This window comes from Protopterus annectens, chromosome 8.part0, assembly GCF_019279795.1.
Source record: "Protopterus annectens isolate FY-2018-M chromosome 8.part0, PAN1.0, whole genome shotgun sequence".
Classification (NCBI taxonomy): domain Eukaryota; kingdom Metazoa; phylum Chordata; order Ceratodontiformes; family Protopteridae; genus Protopterus; species Protopterus annectens.
This window is the reverse complement of record NC_056741.1, coordinates 1913080106-1913100071: the sequence shown is the minus strand read 5'-3', so window position 1 is coordinate 1913100071 and position 19966 is coordinate 1913080106. Positions and strand designations below refer to the sequence as shown.

At 40.1% G+C, this 19966-nt stretch overlaps 1 protein-coding gene across 4 annotated transcripts in view; it reads right to left on the bottom strand.

Annotated features, from left to right (window-relative positions):
- The window catches only part of NUP93 (nucleoporin 93), a 1122661-nt gene that overhangs the window by 654505 nt on the left and 448190 nt on the right, over positions 1–19966 (bottom strand). The gene's annotated exons all lie outside the window — the stretch shown is intronic.

Genomic DNA, 19966 nt, shown 5'->3' with positions numbered 1-19966 from the left:
ATGTATTTTTTGGCATTTAGTTTCAGTCCATGATTCTGGCACCTGTTACTTATTTGGTACAACCCCTCCTGCAGAATGGCAAAGTCATTTCAGGATTCAATGACTGCTTCTACCATTCAGTCACCTGCAAACTCAGTCAGCCAGAGCACTCTGGTATTGGCTTTTACTTCAGAAAAGTAGATGCCAAACAGGAGAGGTCCCAGCACCGAACTCTGTGGGGAACCCTATTGGCAACTGGTAGCTGCCCCTATTTTGATTATCTGCATCCTGTGAGCCTGGTGGTAAGCCAGTGGGTGACAAGGGGTTATAACAAGTTTATTTTACTTTTCTACTACGTCTGAGTCGGGAATTGTCTCAAATGCTTTGGCTAGGTTGATGGATGGAGTCTCTACTTGTTTTGCCCTCATCCACTGCTTTGGTGACGTTTTCAAAAAATCCACCAGATTTAATAAGCATGACCTGCCCTTGATGAATCCAAACTGAGACGGATCCCTATGTCCGGACTGATTAGTGTGCTGCTGTGCAAACAGAACAAACCTGCAACCGGTAAATGGTCCATGTATTCCAGGGCAGTCCAACAGAAGAAAAATTGCTTGTAGGTATAGAGTCCACCAAAATGTTAAATAAAACCAATCTACTTTAATGAAAATAAATAAGCTAAGCATTCATCAAGTTAAGTGCTTTCTTCCTCAATTCTTGAGACTTCATGAGAACATTCACATCATTGCTCCAAATCTCACTTAAATAATCAAACCATATACTAATTAAATTATTAGATAATTGAATTATCATCTATTTTAAAGTCATCACTGACCAACATTGGCCAGCTTCCTGGACACTATATATGCTTTTTGGGTTCTAGCTGGAATATCCTGTTTTCCACAAGATAAGTTGACGTATATATCCATCTTAGATATATGCATTATCGGCATGACAAATCACTGTCTAGGATCAATCATTGCCAGCTCTGATTCATGTTCTTAACTTTTGATGTTTACATGTATTTTGTGCTATGCAACAAAATTAAGAGTCACTAAAAGAGACCATTTCTAATACCACATGGGTGGGGACATTGCTTCACAGTATCACCGACAAATATTTGGGCACATTCACTCTTGATCTTCTAACAAATTTGGTAACGCACTACATGAAGGTATATTATTCTAGTGGCCACACTATGCAAAACACTTATGCTCCTCACTTTGCACTGGATGGCTGGCAGAATGCACACAGACTCAAGCTTGCAGTCACTGATGCTGGAAGGGCTAGGTTTGCATATGGGAACAAGTATTCTTTGTGCTTCAACAGAGAGGTCTTCAACATCCTTTAAAAATACTACAATAGTGTTCTCCCCTACCCTTTCGAACATCCTTGACAAGATGTATTCACTCACAGAGCTTCCAAGATACTACACACTGATCAACAGTTTAATTTCAGCTCTCCCAGTGTGAAAGAAGCTGAAAAATAAAAGCCACTGATTCTGTCAGCTTTAGTAAAATTCAGTTACTGGCTAGCAAGTACACTGCCTGGATGTCAGTAGAGACAAAATTTAGAGAACATGAATGAAAGAAAATCAATCACAAAAGGTGAACAGAAAACATTAGTTGGTAATAATACTGCAACTGTTCAGCAAAAGGCAGTTCAAGCTTCAGCTTTGGTATAAGAAATGTTTTCCAGTAATTTCGCGGAAAAATAAATCAAATGTACTCAGAGGTGATTAAAATAAATGAAACAATGGAGAAGAATATCAATGGAAATAAGAACAGGCTATAATAAGTTTTACTTAGCTATTGAAATGAACCAGTATAACTGCAAAAAACCAAAGGATGAAATAAAGAAAAGGCTGAGTATGAGACTTCTCAAGTAGAGCTGTTTCAAAAAATGGTACAGTTAGAACAGCATGCAGAGCAAACCTGAGATTTTTCTGCTGTAGCAGAGAAAATGGAATTAACAGATTGTACTAATTTAATGACAGCACAAATAAGTAACTGGACTGGTATTCCATAGCAGGATTTGTTAACTGAAGGGACATATCATGTGTATGCTCCAAACCTGGCCATGAGAAAGCAACCAAGACCTGTACTAGTATATAAGCAAGCATACCTGTAGAAAGAGGTGACCTTGACAAAACTGTGTAAGAAGGGAAAAGTATTAAACATTACAGAGAGCAGAGTGTTTGTGGAAAATGATTATTCACTGTACATCATCAGAAGAGAAACAGAAGAGAAGCATATTTATCCCAACAATCAGGGAATGTAGAGAGGCAGGTGAGATAGCCAAGCTGTCTTCAGAATATTTCTTTCTTGGAAGACCAAAGTCATTCTGGGTGTAAAAAAAGTTAAAAGGAAATAAAGTTTATCTAACAAAAACCAAGCCAGCAAACAAAAGGGGACTCTGCTTCTTTCTTCTGACACTAAAGCTTATAGAGAGACTTTGCCAGTGGAACAGTCTACAATGTTCCAACAGGAAAATGCTTGAGAAACAGAAAAAAGCAGAGGAGTTAACTAGAAGAATCAGAAGTTCCCTGGTCTTGAACCAGAGTCTAGTGTTGGGAAATGGAGATTAACATGAAGGCAACCAGCAACAATGAAATTAGTAAATAAATGTGATATTATGAAGTAACACATTTGAGAAGTATGGCTATGCAAGAATAAGTGGTTGAAAATGTCTGGACTTCGTTGACATTATTAAACTTACTGGTGTACTATAAATCATATACTCCACTTTATGTCATTAATGTTTAGAAGGACACTAAAAGGGAAAAAGTTAAGTAAAATCATTTTGTTATTTATACAAAACATTCCATGTACAAACTGCATGTTATGTGCAGCAAAGCACTTCTGTGTAGTGTATGGTCAGGGTATTTCAAATATAAAATATTGCTGCTTTTCCTTGACAAACTAATACATTCAAGCTACTTACAAAACAATTATGCAAAACCTTAACATCACTCATAATTATATTCAGAGGGCTCAATTCCATAAGTTCATAGAATTATTGACCACACAATTGCATAAAGAACTCATTCCACGTAGCACATCCACATAGCAAGTGCCATAGAAAGGGGGCGTAACCCCCCACTGACATCATCATTAAAAAACAATTTTAAAGTTAAAAACAGCCACTAATTCAAAAACAAAATAATCACTACTATAATGAACAGAAAAATATCACAAAATGTGAAGTGAATTCATCTAAAATAAACAAATATATATATATATATATATATATATATATATACACATACATACACACACACACACACACACACACACACACATATGGCGGTATACACGCTCCTTTACTAACATCACAGCATGTATAAATAAAAAAAAACATTAATAAGAACTTCATAAATAATAGTACTGTTGAGGCAGGTTCAACAAAATACAGTAATCTACAACAGATATGCACTTAATACATATAACAATGATGACACATTTTCAACAAAATACTGCCATTTAAAAAGTACAGTTTTGTACCTACCATAAATGTAGATGTCCGAACTGGATAGCATCTGCAGTCATAACAACTGGGTAGATCTCAAGGAGGCATACGTCCACATCCCCACCATCAACATCTCTGCAGAATTAGACCTCATTTCTGCAGGGACAGCATCAATTCTCAGCATTGCCCTTTGGCTTATCTTTACTTGCCCAGAGTATTCACAAAATGCCTGGCATCAGTATCATTCACAGACAGACTATCTCCAATTTTGATTTCAAATACCTGCACTGGATGCCTGCAGGGACAACATACAACAAAAGCACAACAGACAACAGAGGGTCATACAATCACTACAAGCTGCAGCAGCACTGGATACACAGTCAATTTAACAAAAAGAAAGCTGATACCATCCCAACACATTCCTGGTGAATTGGACAAAACAAAAGTAATTCCTGATTCAATTCTGACTACAGAAAAAGAAAAAGAACTTTACTTCTTGGCTCTAACAAAACTGAACACAAGAACAAGCAGAAAAGTTCTGCAGGCCTTGGGCCAGTGGTGGCCATATTCCATATGGTCTCATTTCCACACAGAAAATAGTGACATTACACAACCTAAAATGGTCCCAACCCAGGGTGGTGCCACAGAAACAACAGAGAAAGAAACAGCAATTCAACCAAACAGGTTGGAGTAACACCTAGTCAGGCATACCAAACAAAGGCACCAGCTAAAACTCCTTTCTAATGTCAAGCAGATCAGACAGCAAGCCAGACCATCCCAAACACCTAGGATGGGGGAATGGATGGGGGACTGGCTACACAGGAAAAAGGCATTACAGGACTTCACAGGAACCTGCATCAATCAGAAAATCAATCTAAAAAAAAAAAATGCAAACCAACAAACAAACAAAGTTCATTCAAACCATTTCTCAACCATGTGACAGACAGACATCAACACAGTTATCACAGTCAGTTTCAAACAAGGAGGATAGACAGGCCTAGAATGACCTTTGACCCAGCCTCAGTGTGGACACGTTACAACAGGCAACCGGTTACAGGCAAGTTACACTCAAAAATTGGGAAAGACAACACTCTAGCATACATATTAAGCAGAACCCCACGCATTCTGATTAATGCAAGACAATCTCAACACCATCTCAGACCATCTCAAAGAATCATGGAATGCCACAGATAGACCTCTCCTCACCAGATGCCACACTCTCAGACAATTTCATCACACTAATTTTTAACATGACCATCTGGAAAGTGGACTAAGCAACCTTCAACTGGGCAGGCCCACCAGCATATGCATTCCCACCTCTTCACCAAAAACACAGGGTACTAACTAAAAAATAAGGAAGAGCGTCCAAGAATAATCCTGATAGTTCAAAACTGGCAAAGACAGCACTGGTACCCCTTACTGAGAGGCTTGTCTCGGAACATGCCTTGATGTATTGCCCTGAACTCTTTGATGTTACAGAATCACACCAAAATCATTAAAACATGAATGCAAAAACTGTTGACAAGACTGCATGGATCATCAACATAGCAAAAGTTCCAAAGAGTTAATTCTTTTAGAACTAGACCTTTAAAAACGATGAGTGAAACATAGAAGAAAAAGAGGAACTTGGAAAATGTGGGGTAATGGAAAAAGGTGAAAGAGGAAAAAGATGTGATAAACATAGATATGCCTAGATCAGATTGCTTTTCTCCACCTGCTTCTTCTTTACCTCCATCAACCTACCTCTCCATCAATCAATCAACATTGGCCTGTTTGAGAATACAGCTTTGATCACCCTTTGTTTTCACTGTTTTCTGCATAGGGGTTCAGCATGAAATGATTGGGTAGTTGATTGATTGACCACATGAGTTGTACCTGTGTGGTTTTGTGGTGTGGTTGGTCAACTTCCCCTTTGTCCTCAGTCCTTTGAAGTTGAGGTTTGCTGCCGGCCTTTCTTTTTTACTGAGTTGCATGTGTGTGGGTGATGTATGTGACAGCTGCTGTCCCACAGCAGCTGGTCCATGCAGCGTTTGTCCAGCATGTGGGAAGTGTCTGTTGTGATGGTCTGGCTTGCTTGGACATCTTTCTGGGTAGGCCTGGGTTTGACTGGCATGCCTGGAGCCTGTATAGGAACTGAGCCACTTAAGCATGGAATTAGTGGGATTTCTGTTTGACTGTGTCTGTGTTGGGACCATAAATAATTTAGGTACCACTCACTGTAGTTTCCTCATTAAGTAGTTCAAAAATGAAGAGTAGATTATGCATGATGCCAGGAAGCCTGTCTGCCATTTTTTTTGCTGTTTGCTTTCAACTTTTTTTGTTTTGTTAAAGAAAAGAAGAAAGTCTTTTTTTGTTTCTGTAGTCAGGAATGCCATTTGTTTTACTGTGTCACCTCGCTACCAGGAATCAACTCGTTTTGGATGGTATCAGCCTTGACTTTTGTAAATTGACTGTGTATCCCAGTGCTTGTCCCTGTTAAAAATGATGGCTGTAAATGTGTTGTGTAATTCTGTTGTATTGTTTCTTGTAGCAGTAGGCATAAATTTGAATTCCGGAGTAATTGTGAATTCTGTAGTCTGTTATAAGCGGCTTGACAGCTATGCACTTAATTCATATAAAACTACAGAATAAACAAACCATTGTGGCAAGTGTATATATTTAAAACAATCCATAATAGCCTAATTCAGAAGTGATCATGCTTTTAATGCAGGCTTCAATGAGACCATACCATTCAATCCTGATGCCTTACAAGACTGTAATTCTAAAATCAAATTCTGTTCCCTCAACTCAGTCTTACTTCACCCAATATTATCCAGCAAAGGTTGGACTACTGAGCCTTTGTCTATTTATATAGAGAAAATGTTGCGGTCAGTGTTAGACAATGTAGGATATGTTTTGAAAGAGAATTTTTTTTAACTAATTTGTATCAGAGTGTTTGTCGTCTACCAGCTGACCAACATTTATTTGCTACACTGGATGTAATCTCGATTTTACTGTGATCCCTAAAAGTATTGGGGCAGAGTATGTGAGATTATTTTTGCAAGAGCATGCTGTCTTTTCTAACAGTAAAACTGAGGTGTCATGTATGCTACTAGACTTAGTCTTGGACAACAATGTGTTTGTATTCGGTGAGACCTTCTATTTACAGAGAGTTGGTGTAGCTATGGGCACTGCATGTGCGAATAGCTATATCAATCTGGAACTAGCTCACTGGGAACATAGTCAAGTGCTCCATAATAATGTCTTCTCTCAACATACTATCTGCTATAAACAATTTGTGGATGATATTTTTTGTTATGGAATGGAACAATTGAAGAGTTCAATGAATTTGTTGAATACGTGCAAAATAATACAGATTTTTTGAAGTTCAGCATTAAAACCTCATGTGTCACGAGATATTTTTTAGATATTACTGTGAGTAGGGATACTTTAGGTAGCTTTAAGATGGAGTTGTATGGAAAAGCCCTGTAAAAAGAATTCACTTTTACATCATAGTAGTATGCACCCTAGGCATATCCTTAGGAATGTGCTCAGAGGTCAGTTTCTCAGAGAAATGCGTTTACATATATATGATACATTGGTAGACTTGGTGTTTAGAGATCTGAAGCATGATTTTTTGCAGAAACGTTATTCTGCCCAAGAAACAGATTTGTGCATTTCCAGAGTGAGATCAGAATGGGGTAATAGGGCTAGCCCTTATGTTTCTGATGTGTCACAACTCGTGAGCAAAGATGGGCATGAATCTTTGAACAATAGGGAAGCAAGATGTCTGTTTACTTATTCGAATGATAGTAACCTTGTCTGTGATATGAGGAAGAACTGGGGTATTTTACGAACTCAAGGAACTGTTGGGAGAGACGCCCAAGTTCTGTTTTTTGCAATAACCTATCTCTTAAGAGACAGCTGTGTTACAGGAATCAAGATAGGGCTAATGAACCTTTGTTTCTCATCAAAAGACTACCTTTTCCATATAGAAAGTGTAAAGCTTGTCAATATGTTTATTCAAAATACTTTTTTGAGCATCATACCATTGACTGTTCGTTTTATGCAGATTGCAGGACAATGAATTTAGTTTACTATGCATTCTGTGAGATGCATTATGTATTCTATATTGGAAAAACAAATAGATGTTTCAAGGACATGATGCTTGAACATCTGAGTAGCATCAAGTGTGGTTAGAGGAGCAATGCTCCTGCTTTACATGTACTCAAATCTGGTCAGCAACATATGGAAGGGCAACAAAGATGACTTGGTTACCTTTGTTCAGAAAATAAATGACAGCGTCAGCTTTCTAAGCTTTGTAGTCTAAGGCCGTGGGAGTTCGGCCTATTTCTTGGTGACGCTCATATACCTTAACCAAGACATAGGTGCAATAAGCTCATCTATCTATAGGAAAGATACTTACCATAATAACTTTGACTTCACCAGCCAGCACCCTCTACTTATAATGTGTGCTTTCAGAAAGAAGCGCTGTTCCTACAAGAACTACTCCTGTTGAGAAATTACCCTAAACCTCTTACTGAAAACATTATAAGTGAAGTTTCCACAGTGCAATACACTAAATTCCCACCCATTTTACTTTCTGGTTTTACCCCAAGACCATAGCAGCTACACTTGATTCGGATACCAACAGGACTCAGTTTCCCTACACAATTTGTAGAGACACGCAGTGCATTAAGGGATATTCTAACTGTTAACTGGAACATTTTAGGCAGCAACCAGGTTTTAAATGCTTCCTTGGGAAACTTCCCTTCTTTTGCTTGATCCAGATCCCTCAGGACATTTTTTGAAAATGGAGACTGCAGATTTATTATTAATAAAAATGTACACTCTGACTTGACCCCTGGCATGTACAACTGCAGTAATTGCGTGGTTTGCAATTTTATTTACACAGATGATCATTTTGTCTTTAACCATATCAACTATAAAGTTGTCTTTTCGTCTTATTTCTATTGTCATTCTAGTAATTCAGTTTATGCTGCGATATGCAGCACATGCTTTAACGTCTGTGTGGGGAAAACTAAAAAAAAACGTTCTGATTGCATTAAAGAGCATCTTACTGCGATCTGTTCAAAGCACAGAAATAATGCGTTGGCTAAACACATTTGTATGTAACCTTTTCTCCCATTTCACTTTTTTGTCTTGGAGCAGGCTGAAGACTTTTATGGAGACAGTGATTCACTTTTACAGTTAAAAAACTTGTGGGAATTGCTTCTTATTTATTTATTTTATTTATTTATTTTACATTTGTTAACTGGGTTAGTCTGGCTGAGCTTTTGACTCATTTTCAGTAGAGACCAGGGGAGAAAAGCTCCTCAGGACTAGAAAATGTATTAAATTTTAGTAACATGGTAGTAACAATCAGCTATAGGATCTTACAAGTAGAGACCTGGAGAGAAAAAAAAGCTCCTCAGGCAATTCAATTATACAGAGTATTAACAATTGGCAGACAAGTATGTGAGTTGTTACAAACAAGGTTTTAAACAATTAGCAGAAGAAAATGTGACTACTTACAATATTATTAAAGCTGCTTAGAGCAAAATGAGTTACTAGGCAGATGCTTATTTAAAGTGGGTAGGATCTAGTTGTATAGGAGTTTGGAAACAAGAAAGGAAAGTATGAATGGCTAGTAGGAGAAGTAGAGTATAGGAGACAGACTAGACAGGTAGGTTGTTTTGAGACTAAGAATTAAGAGTGGCTGGAGATAGAGGAAGGGGAGAGGTAGAAGTGGCAGGGGAATAGTGTTAGACATACATTAAGAGTGAGGTGGTGAAATAGGTGAAAGGATGGTGGTTTCAGGGTGGTTGGCTACAGTGGCACGACCACTTTGTTTTTAGGTATTTCCTTGTAGCTAATTTGAAACTTTTGCTATGCTGGAGGGATTTTAGTTCCAAGGAGAGTTGGTTCCAGGATGTAGCTGGGTTATAGTTATAGAGAAGGCAGCCTATTTTGGTTTTGGGTTTGTAGATGTCTAATAATTCTTGATTTGAGTTGCATAGAGTCCTAGCAGGGGAATATTTGGATATGATAGTGGAGAGGCTGGGGCAGAAGGAGGGTAGATAGAGGATAGAGTGGAAGATTTGTAGTTGGTATAGTTGGAGCAGCTGAGGGAATTCTAGCCAGTCTAGTTGATGTAGTGCTAAACAGTGGTGTGACTTGTCGGTTTGGTTAGCTGCAAATCTGGCAATCTTATAGGTAGTTCCAAGCTTGGAAATAAGTGTAGAATTTAGGTTTGTGAATATGTGGCAGCTGTAAAGGAGTGTTGGAAGTAATAAAGCCTGCGAGAGAGTTATTCGGGCAGTGTTAGTTAAGTATTTCTTGCAATGGAAAAGGTGTCCAAGGTTCTGATGAGTTCTTTTTACCGAGTTAGTAATATGGAGATCAAACTTAAGCTGATCATCTATTGTAACACCTAGCAATTTAGTACTAGATTCAGCTGAGATGACAGTGTTGTTGAAGGATAGGATGGTAAAATGTACTTTTTTTTGAGTGTGGTGATGTTTTTAGGGAGGAAGAGTAGGATCTTAGTTTTTTTTTGGATTAAGTATTAGTTTGTTATCACTAAGCCAAGCCTCAATGGTGTGGAAGGATGCCCGGGTAGTTGAGTGGAGGTCAGTTGGGTTGTCAGCAATGGTTATAACAGTTGAGTCATCAGCATATTGCACAAGAGTTGACTGGGGACAAGAGGAGTAGAGCAAGTTGGTGAAAAATTTAAAGAGTAGTGGTCCAGGTATGAACCCTTGGGGGACTCCCATTTGTACAGTGAGAGGGGAGGATAGTGCAGAGAGACATTTAACTGATTGCTGGCAGGTAGAGACACAGCTGGAGAAAGTACAGTTGTGTACACTTACCATAAATGTAGATATTAGAGTGTATTCACTGTTGCAGTCATTACATTTGGGTAATCTGCTTGCAGGTTGCCCTCAGTCGGCCTGATTAACAAAGTCTTGGGTCCTGCGTCAGTTGCTGTCCCTTCTTCCATAATGTCAGGTCATTAGGGGGTATAAAACATGCAGATGACGCCATTACATTAGTTTTTCTTGCCCCAGATGTCAGGTGCCCCCCAAATGGGGAACAAATAAACATGAAAACACAAAGGTATACTTCCAACAAAAAGCAAATACAACAAAAAGGCTTTTAAGCATAGTAAAGGAAAGTAGAGATATAGCCAGAAGTTAGGGGGCTGGAGGGAGGGTAATCAGGACTGCAACAGTGAATACACTCGAACATCTACATTTATGGTAAGTGTACACAAATGTACTATGTTCTTCGTGTTTCACTGTTGCAGTCGTTACATCTGGGTAGATTCCCAAAGCTCTGGTTGAGAGGAGGAGTTTATATAGCATTAGGGCCAGCTATACGGCCCTGCAAGACAGCAGTGGCAAAGCCAGTTCTGGATTTAGAGAAAATTGGCAAATGATAATGCTTGGCGAACGTATGTACAGAACTCCAGGTAGCAGCTTCTAGGATGTCCTTGGTAGGAACACCTCTGAGAAAGGCTGCAGAAGTAGATGCAGCTCTGGTGGAGTGAGATCTGATCCCCTGGGGGATGGGTTTTCCATTGGCTTATAGCAGAAATTAATGCAATGGCTTATCCATTTAGAAATGGTTTTGAAATAGCCTTCCCCTCTGCCCCTGCAGCAAATGCTACCAGCAGTTGTTCAGATTTTTTTTGAGGTTTAGTTCTGTCCAAGTAGAATCTAAGTTGTCTATGCACATCCAAGGAATGTAGAATCTGTCCCCCTTTGTTCAGTGGACTGGGAAAGAAGATTGGCAAATGAATGGACTGGTTAACAGCCACACTGAATACCACCTTGGGCCTGAAGGATGGATTGGTCCTAAATGACACCCTGTCCACATGAAAGATGCTGAAAGGCTCCACTGCCATAAGGGCCTGTAATTCAGATATCCTTCTAGCTGAAGTGATTGTTAAAAGGAAAGCTGTTTTCCAAGAAATAAATTTTAAGTCTGAAGTAGCAGCTGGCTCGGAAGGAAGTAGAGTGACCTTCTCTAATACAAAGATAACGTCCTAGGCAGGGGTTGGAGCTCTCCTGGGTGGTCTCAAATTTTTGGCCCCTCTGAGGTACTGCTTGAGCAGAGGATGAGAGAAGAGGGGAGGTTCTGTGTTATAATGAGCTGAAATGGCTGAGGCATGGATTTTAATGGAGGAAAAAGACAGGCACTTGTGAAGCATCTCAGTTAAGTATTGCAAAATCTGAGGTAAATTGGATGCTGCTGTGCTCATCCCTTGAGATTGGTTCCAGGTACAGAATCTTTTCTATTTTTCAGCATAAGATTTTCTAGTACTAGGCCTCCTGGCCTCTAAGATGACATCCCTCACATGTTTGCTGAGGGGATAAGGGTGACTAAGTAATTAGCCAGGCTGCAAGGTTCAATGTTGGAAGCTGAGGGTGCAGAATCTGGTTCTCCTGCTGAGACAGCAGGGAAGGGGTCTGAGGCAGGTGCCATGGAGATAACAGCGACACACTGCACAGGAGGGGGTACCAGTGTTGGCGCGGCCAGTCTGGAGCAATCAAAATCATCCTTGGTTTGACCTGTTTGACTTTAATAGAACTTTGAAGAGCAGAGGCAGCGGAGGGAAGGCGTAGACTGATAGGTTTTTCCAGCTGAAGGACAGAGCATCGACTTTCCAGGCTTGTTTGTGGGGAGTCCTTGTGCAAAACTTGTCTAATTGGTAGTTCTGGGGGAAGGCAAATAGATCTAAGTCTGGGCTCCCCCATTCACTTGTCAACATGTTGAAAATCCTTGGTTTCAGTTTCCACTCGTGTGGGTCCATGAGGTTTCTGCTTAGTCTGTCTGCCAGTGTATTAATTTTCCTGGCAGGAATTGAGCTTGCAAGTGCACTTGGTAGCTCAAGGCTGTGTTCCACGATGCCATGGCTAGTCTGCAGAGGGGGTAGGAATGTGTACCCCCTGCTTGTTTATATACCACATAACTGTGGTGTTGTCCATCTTTACCATTAGTTTTCCTGGAAGAATGTAGTCCTTGAAGGCTGTCAGAGCATTCTGTACAGCTAACATTTCTTTTTGACTGATATGTAGGTGCATTTGACTTGGGTTCCATTTGCCCTGAATGCACTTCCCTGCCAGGTGAGCCCCCCATGAGTTAGGGTTTGGGCAGCAGGGGGTAGTGTGAATGGTAGCCCTTTGTTTTGGTAGCAGGCCTCTGCCCACCAGAGGAACTCTAGGCGTAGGTAAGGTATGATAGGAATCATTGTTTCTAGGCTGTGAGAATGTTGACTCCATAGGCTTTTTAGATACCACTGTAGTTTCCTCATATACAGTCTTGCATATGGAATTAGAAGAATGCAGGAGGCCATGAACCCCAAAGGCTTGCAGTATTTGTCTTGCAGATAGCAGGGTTTTTGTGGCCACTTGTTTGAAATAGGTTATTAAATGAATTTGCTTTTCTGGCGTGAGGTAAGCCATCTGGGAAGTTGCATTCAAGCTTGCACCCAGGAATGTAATCTGTTGACAGGGTACCAGTTGTGATTTCTTTTCGTTTATGGTGTACCCTAGACAAGTTAAAACCCTTTTTACAAACGCCAGATTATTCAAAAGTATGTCCTGGCTTTCTGCCTGAATTAGACAATCGTCCAGGTATGGGTACATTTGAATACTTCTTTGCCTGCAAAATGCAATAACTGGAGCCAGGCACTTTGTGAATACCCCAGGCACAGTAGACAAGACAAAGTGCAGTGCAGAGAAACTGATAATGTGTGTAGCCTGCTTTGAAGCATAGGTATCTTCTGCAAGATTCCCTGATTGGGATGTGCAGGCATGCTTCTTTTAAATCTAGTGTTGCCAACCAGGCGTCTTTGCCTAGCATAGGAAGTAATTGGTGAAGAGTCAGCATCTTGAAGTTTGGAATCTCCAGAAAGGTGTTTAGAGTAGACAGGTCCAGGATTGGACACCATGATTTGTCTTTTCTGGGTACCAGGAAAAGTCTGGAGTACAAACCTTGTCCCTTTTCCTCTTCTGGTACCAGTTGAATAGCACCCATGCTCAAGAGAGAAAGTACATGTTTTTGAGCCTCTGCCCACTGATTTGGGGGCATGTCTGGCCACACATTTGGTGTTGGCAATGTGTGGAAATGAAATCTGTATCCCTGGGACACTATTTAAAACCCATTTTCCTGAGTTATGAGTTCCCAGTTCTTTGCATGAAGAGCAACCTTTCCCCCAAAGGGGAGGTCAGAAGATAAGTGCTTGGAAAATTTAAAAGGAAGTCATTGAGACTGTTAACCACAGGGGGTGTCTTGTTATTCCCAGATCTGGAAGTGGAGTCCCCCCACTACTTAGTTCTGAGAGTCCCCTGGGACTGAAACCTGGGGTTTTTGCTCTGTCTGGGTTTGGCTTGAGAAGATCTGGAAGGGACTGGAAAGGACCAGTGCTTAATAGGCCAGTGCCTACTAAATCTAGGAGGTTGCACTTGTAAAAAACTAACAGTTTGCATAGATTTAGCTTTATCTTCCATCTTTTTAAGAACTTCTTCAGTCTTGTTGCCAAACAGGCAGTCCTGATTTAAAGGAGCATCCAATAATTTAGGTTTAACATGATCAGGCAAAGATTGATCCTTAAGCCAAGCATGCCTTCTAAGCACAGACCCAGTAACAGCAGCCCTGCAAGAGGCCTCTAAAGAATCAAAACCACAGTGCAAAGTATGTTTTCCGACTTGTTCAGCAGAATGCATCAAGTCCTGTAAATCTTTATTTTCCACAGTCAGGGATTAACATCATTTTCTGTTTAAGCAGTCCAATGACATGTTGCTGCTATTTTAACATATGAAATTGGCAGTTTAAAGCTCTAATTGCCAAGGTTGCTGAAGTATAAGCCTTAATGCCCTTGGGCCCCTGAGAAATAGTCACTGGATCTGCAATAGGATTTTTGAAAAATAACTTGTGGGACTCAGGAACCCTGTAGTATCTCTGTCAGGTTTACTAGGAGCAGGAGACAGGGAATCAGGGGCCAAACTGGATTCCGAGAAAACATCAGCAACAATGTCTAGTACAAGAGGAATATCCAAAGGCCTATGCTGAGGTAGGAGGAGGAAATCCCCAAGCCTCTTTTTTGAATCAGAAAATTCCTGGCTTTCCCATTGAAAATGCTCCCTTAAAGTATGTAAGGTTTCCCCAAAAGAAAAATTCTCAGGAGGGGAAGCAGAGGGAATAGAATCCTCTGCATCAGAATCCTCATAAGGAGGCAAGGACAAATCCAGGTCATCAGAAGAAACAGAATCCTTATCAGAAGATTCATAATCAAGCTCAGCCCTTGGCCTCTTGGGGGGGGGGGTTGACTCTCCCCGATTAGAGTTATTAGATCTTCAGCCATTTTTATCATTTGTTTTTTTAGGCATAGAGGCCTGAGCATGTGGCCTGGGCATCGGTTTTTTAGACATGGATCGAGATTTAGGCCTTAGTAATGAAGGAGGTGTCGATTTAATATGCAAGTCCGTAGGCCTGAATACACCCTCAGAAGCTGGTGCCTGCACAGCGGCTCCGGATCCATCCAAGGTAGAGACATACGCAGGTTCCATTGTTGAAGCATCTCGCAGCATACCGGACTCCGAATGGGTTTCAGTAGTGGCCTGCGAATCAGAAGTAGCGGGTATCAGGGGCTACGAAAGCGCCTCACTGCGTACCAGCGAACTGGCGACTGGCTTAGAAGAGTAGTTGGCAGTTTTGGACCTCGGCGGCCTCTGTCTTTATCTTTGCGTTTTTTCAGAATTCTGGTGGTCGGATGGCTAACCGACGACATTTCTGGATAATTAAACAGAGAACAAAAATATTTAGAGGCAAAAATATACTAACGACAGATAGTGCGCTGATTAAATAAAGCACAAAACCGACAGCAAGGTACGTCGTGGTCAGGGCCTAGGCAAGGAATAAATTACGAATCAAAATCTTTATGAGGTATTTGCTTTTCACAAGTAATGCAATTATTAACTTTTACTGACATCGGTAAGGAGCAAGAAAAAGTTTCCCCAATGAGGTACTTAGCTTTAAGTTAAAGACTTCAATTCTGAAACTCGAAAACAAAACTTTCAGGAGTCGGCCGACCGGCACTTGCAAACTGCTTCTGCTTCGGGCACCACACGGCAAGAAAGACTGATGTAATGGCTTCGTCTGCATGTTTTATACCCCTGATGACCCGACGTCATGGAAGAAGGGACAGCAACTGACACAGGACCCAAGACTTTGTTAATCAGGCCGACTGAGGGCAACCTGCAAACAGATTACCCAAATGTAATGACTGCAACAGTGAAACACGGAGAACATCCAGGAGATAGTAGGGGGAGAGAAATGTAAGTTAGTGAGTTTATCTAGAAGGAGTGGATGTCAAAGGCTTTAGAAAGGTCATGGAATAGGCATGAGACAAGTTTATTGTTATCATGAGCTAGGGAGACTATGTTGATGAATGATATGAATGATATAAGTGCAGTAGTTGATATGTCTGAGGAGTTGCCCCTTGAAAGGGTAGAGTAAAAGAAATACAATACTGGGGGTAAGACATAGATTCAAGAAATGTTGATTAATTGTCAACAGATGGGGAGCAAGGTTTAATTTTATAGAGCATGGACTTTACATAGTTAGTTTGATACCGCTTGAGAGAGAGAGGAGTAAGGAGGGGTTAAGAGTTATAGAGTTTGGGGGGGTGTGTTGTTTGTTTCTGGGGATTTATTAGGTTGAGTTTAGTTTATAAAAATGAAATTTGCTGGCTTGTCTTCATGTCTTACATTGTTACATTGTTAGGAAGGAAGGGAGAGGGAGGAAAAGTCTGTGAAAAAGTCTGTCAACAGCTTAGAGAATTTCTTTGGGTCTGATTTAAGAGTAGAGAGGGCAGGATTTTTTTTATTTATTTTTATTTTTTTATTTTATTTTATTTATTTTATTTTTGAATTTTAAAAGAAGGAAGAAAAGGTTTCCCTTTTTTTTAGTCCATCCCCGGCTTTTCAAAATCCTTCTTCAAAGATTTAGTGAAGAATGTTTATGGGCTTGGTAAGGTGGGGGTATGTCTTGCTTAACTGTTTACAGGTGGGTCAAGGACAGAGCTAGGTAGGTGAGATTTACTAATGTAGCTTGGGGTTGTGATTAGCTGCTCAAACCCATGTAGGTTTATACAGGAAGTAGTGCTGGGATCTTGTATTGTAAGCCAATCAATATTTACATCTCCCAATATAATTATTTCATTGTGGATGTTATGTGAGAGGCGAGATAGGATGTTCTCAAGTATGTTAATATTATTACCAGGGGGAATATAGATAGCTGCAATAGTTATGGTGTTGAAACTGTTCAGTTTGAAGTTTGTCAGTAGGAGTTCAGCTGGTGAGAAGGAGGGTAAGTCTAGTGTGGGACTGATTTGGGAGAGACAATTGGAGGAGAATATGGAGACTCCTCCTCCTTTTCTTTTAGGTTGATCTAATCTAAGGATATTATAGGCAAGAGGGATGATTTCACTGTCCAGATGGTGTGGTTTTAACCATGTTTCAGTTAGGGTAACTATGTCAGGAGTATAGTTAGCTATCCAAGCATGGAGTTCTTGAACTTTATTTACAAGGCTCCTGACATTGATAGAGCAGAATTGTACATGTTTTTGTGGGTTGGAGAGGTTGGCAGGTTTAGATACAGGGGGTTATTGTTCAGGGTAGTGTCTGTAGGGCCTGGGTTAGGATGAATGTCACCAGACAGACAGAAATAGAGGCTTGTAATGGGGTTTTAATTTGAGTAAGTAGACTTTGATTTTTTTTTTTTTTAAAGGGGAGGGGGGAGATATTTTTATTTTAGGAATGGGAGTGGTGGGGGGATGGAGGGACAAATTAGTAGATAGGGTTGTGGTGTAGTACTTCAGTTAAGAGTGGTGTTTGAGGGATGGAAATAGGGAGTATGTAATTTTGAGTGATAGGAGGTGAAGTGATAAGAGTATAAGGAGTACAGAAGGTAAGAGTAGAGTTTGAATAGTAAGAGACATGTCACTTTATGGGATGTAGAACAGAGGATGAGAGAAATGGGTGGGACTAATGTATAGTAGTCTTTGATAGTGGATAGTAGGTAAGTGTGGGGAGGAGCAAAGAAAGGCGATAAGTATGAGAACAGGAAGCAGAGTGGTGGGGAATCTGGGAAGAAGTGAGGGGGTGTGGTTGTATGGATAGGTATAAAGGTAATGATATGGGGGTGGGTGGGAGAAGAGCGAAGTGAGCATAGCGAACGGAGCAGGGCTACATCTTCCAGATAGAACTTAGCTTAAAAAAACTATCAGCTAGTCCAGGGACACTTACTAGAGATGCTACACCTGGAGGGGTTTCAGCTGCAATTAGAGCAAATATGGCATCCAGGGTTTTTAAAACCTTTGGTGCGTTGTACCTGAACAATCACTTGAGGGGTGGGGGAAGGGAGGGAAACCATCAATTGGAATTTAAAGTAGCAGGGGAGAATCCAAGGCACTCTGCTAACCTAGCTAATTATCAAAGGACAGCCAAGGAAATAAGGTAACCATACAGGCACCCTTGTTCAAGGACTGGAAGGCTTCTCCAAGAACAACTATGTGTGGAAGTACACCACAGGTAGAAGTTGTATGCTGCTTACTAGTCTGCAATGGCAGATTTTATTCTCTTTTATATTTGTATTCCCCTTTGCTCATTGTTTGCTGCACACAGTGTAGCTAAAGATAAAAGCAGCTGGAGACTTTGCACCTCTGTTTGGTATTTAGTTAAGAACAAGTACTGAGGACAAGGGACAGAAGACTGACTATTGAGAGAGGCAAAAATACCTTAACATACAACAAATTATCAACAGTGAAATGGATGAAAGGAGTGGGGGTGGGCTACGAGGAAGAAGGTTTGCAGCTGTTGCCCCTGGGGTATGCACTCTAACTGATTGTAACAAATTTTAACAAGGCATAACAGTAGTCACAAAAGCTGGCACCTACACTACACAAGTGGCAACAAGGTTCCTGGAGTTAAACCTGGGGCAGCAGTCTATTTTTGGATGAATGCTGGTTAGAGTTTTCTTTGCTATTAGCTGGAGTGAGAGGATTCCTTGCTCACACAAGTGGGGAGGGGACCCAAAACAATCAGGTCCTCAGTGGCTACTACACAAGTGGCAACAAGGTTCCTGGAGTTAAATCTGGGGCTGCAGTCTATTTTTGGATGAATGCTGGTTAGAGTTTTCTTTGCTTTTAGCTGGAGTGAGAGGATTCCTTGCTCACACAAGTGGTGGGGAAGGGGACCCATAGCGATCAGGTCCTCAGTGGCTTAGAGATGCTACACCTGGAGGGCTTAATGCAGAAGCATCATATGCTTTGAAGTGGTTCTCAACCACCCCTCGCTTTTCATTCCTAGTTTAAATGTTACTGTTTAACAGCTACCGCATTTGACACCAAGTCACAGTACTATTTAATGAAAAACTAGTATTGGCTAGTTCCATGGTGATTCAAATGCTCTCTCATTTTATTGGGTTACAGTTCTTGTTACCTTTGTATTTTTCTCTATTTAATGGCATCATTTTCATTTTACCTACATTCTGATGAAGTTCTATTGACCAATAAAGAATGAAAGTGCTAAATATCAGTCTGGCCTCCATTTACTTTCTTTTTACCTTTGAAGTTTACTTCGATGTACATTTTGTTTCTTCTAGTTTCTCAGTTTTATATTTGTTTATTTCTGACATAAGAAATAAGACTGATTTGAGGGAAGAGAACTGGATTCTAGAATTACAATCTTATAAGGCACCAAGACTGAATGACATGGTCTCATTGAAAGCTGCCTTAAAAGCATGATCACTTCTTATTTAAGCTATTATGGATTGCTTTAAATATATAAATGTATACACTTGTCCCAATGGTTTATCTTTACTCTGTAGTTTGTTATATGTATTAAGTGCACACCTGTTTTAGATGACTGCATTTTGTTGAACTGCTTCAACAGTAAGATTACTTAAGTTCTTATGAACATTTTTTCCTTATTTATATATGCTGTGAGGTTAGTAAAGGAGTGTACACAGCTAGACGTAGTGTGTGTGTGTGTGTGTATATATATATATATATATATATATATATGTATGTTTATTTTATATGAATCACATTCACGTTTTACATGCATGTTTTTCTGTTCATTATAGTAGTGATTATTTTGTTTTTGAATTAATAACCATTTTTACTTTAAATTAATTGCTTTTTAATGATGGTGTCAATGGGAGGTTATGCCCCTTTTCTATGACATGTCGTATGTGGATGTGCTACATGGAATAAGTTTTTTATGCAACTCTATGGTCAATAATTCTATGAACTTATGGAACTGAGCTCTCGGAAATATAATTATGTTATGTTATGGATGTTGTGAAGATTTTGCATAATTGTTGTGTAAACAGCTTGAATATATTAGTTTATCAAGGAAAAGTAGCGAGTGTTACGTTGATACTACTAATTGCTTTTGCTAGGCCATTGGTGAGGTGTTAATGATCTGTGTTTTAAATGCTCAGACGTGTATGTGTACTATAAGGAATG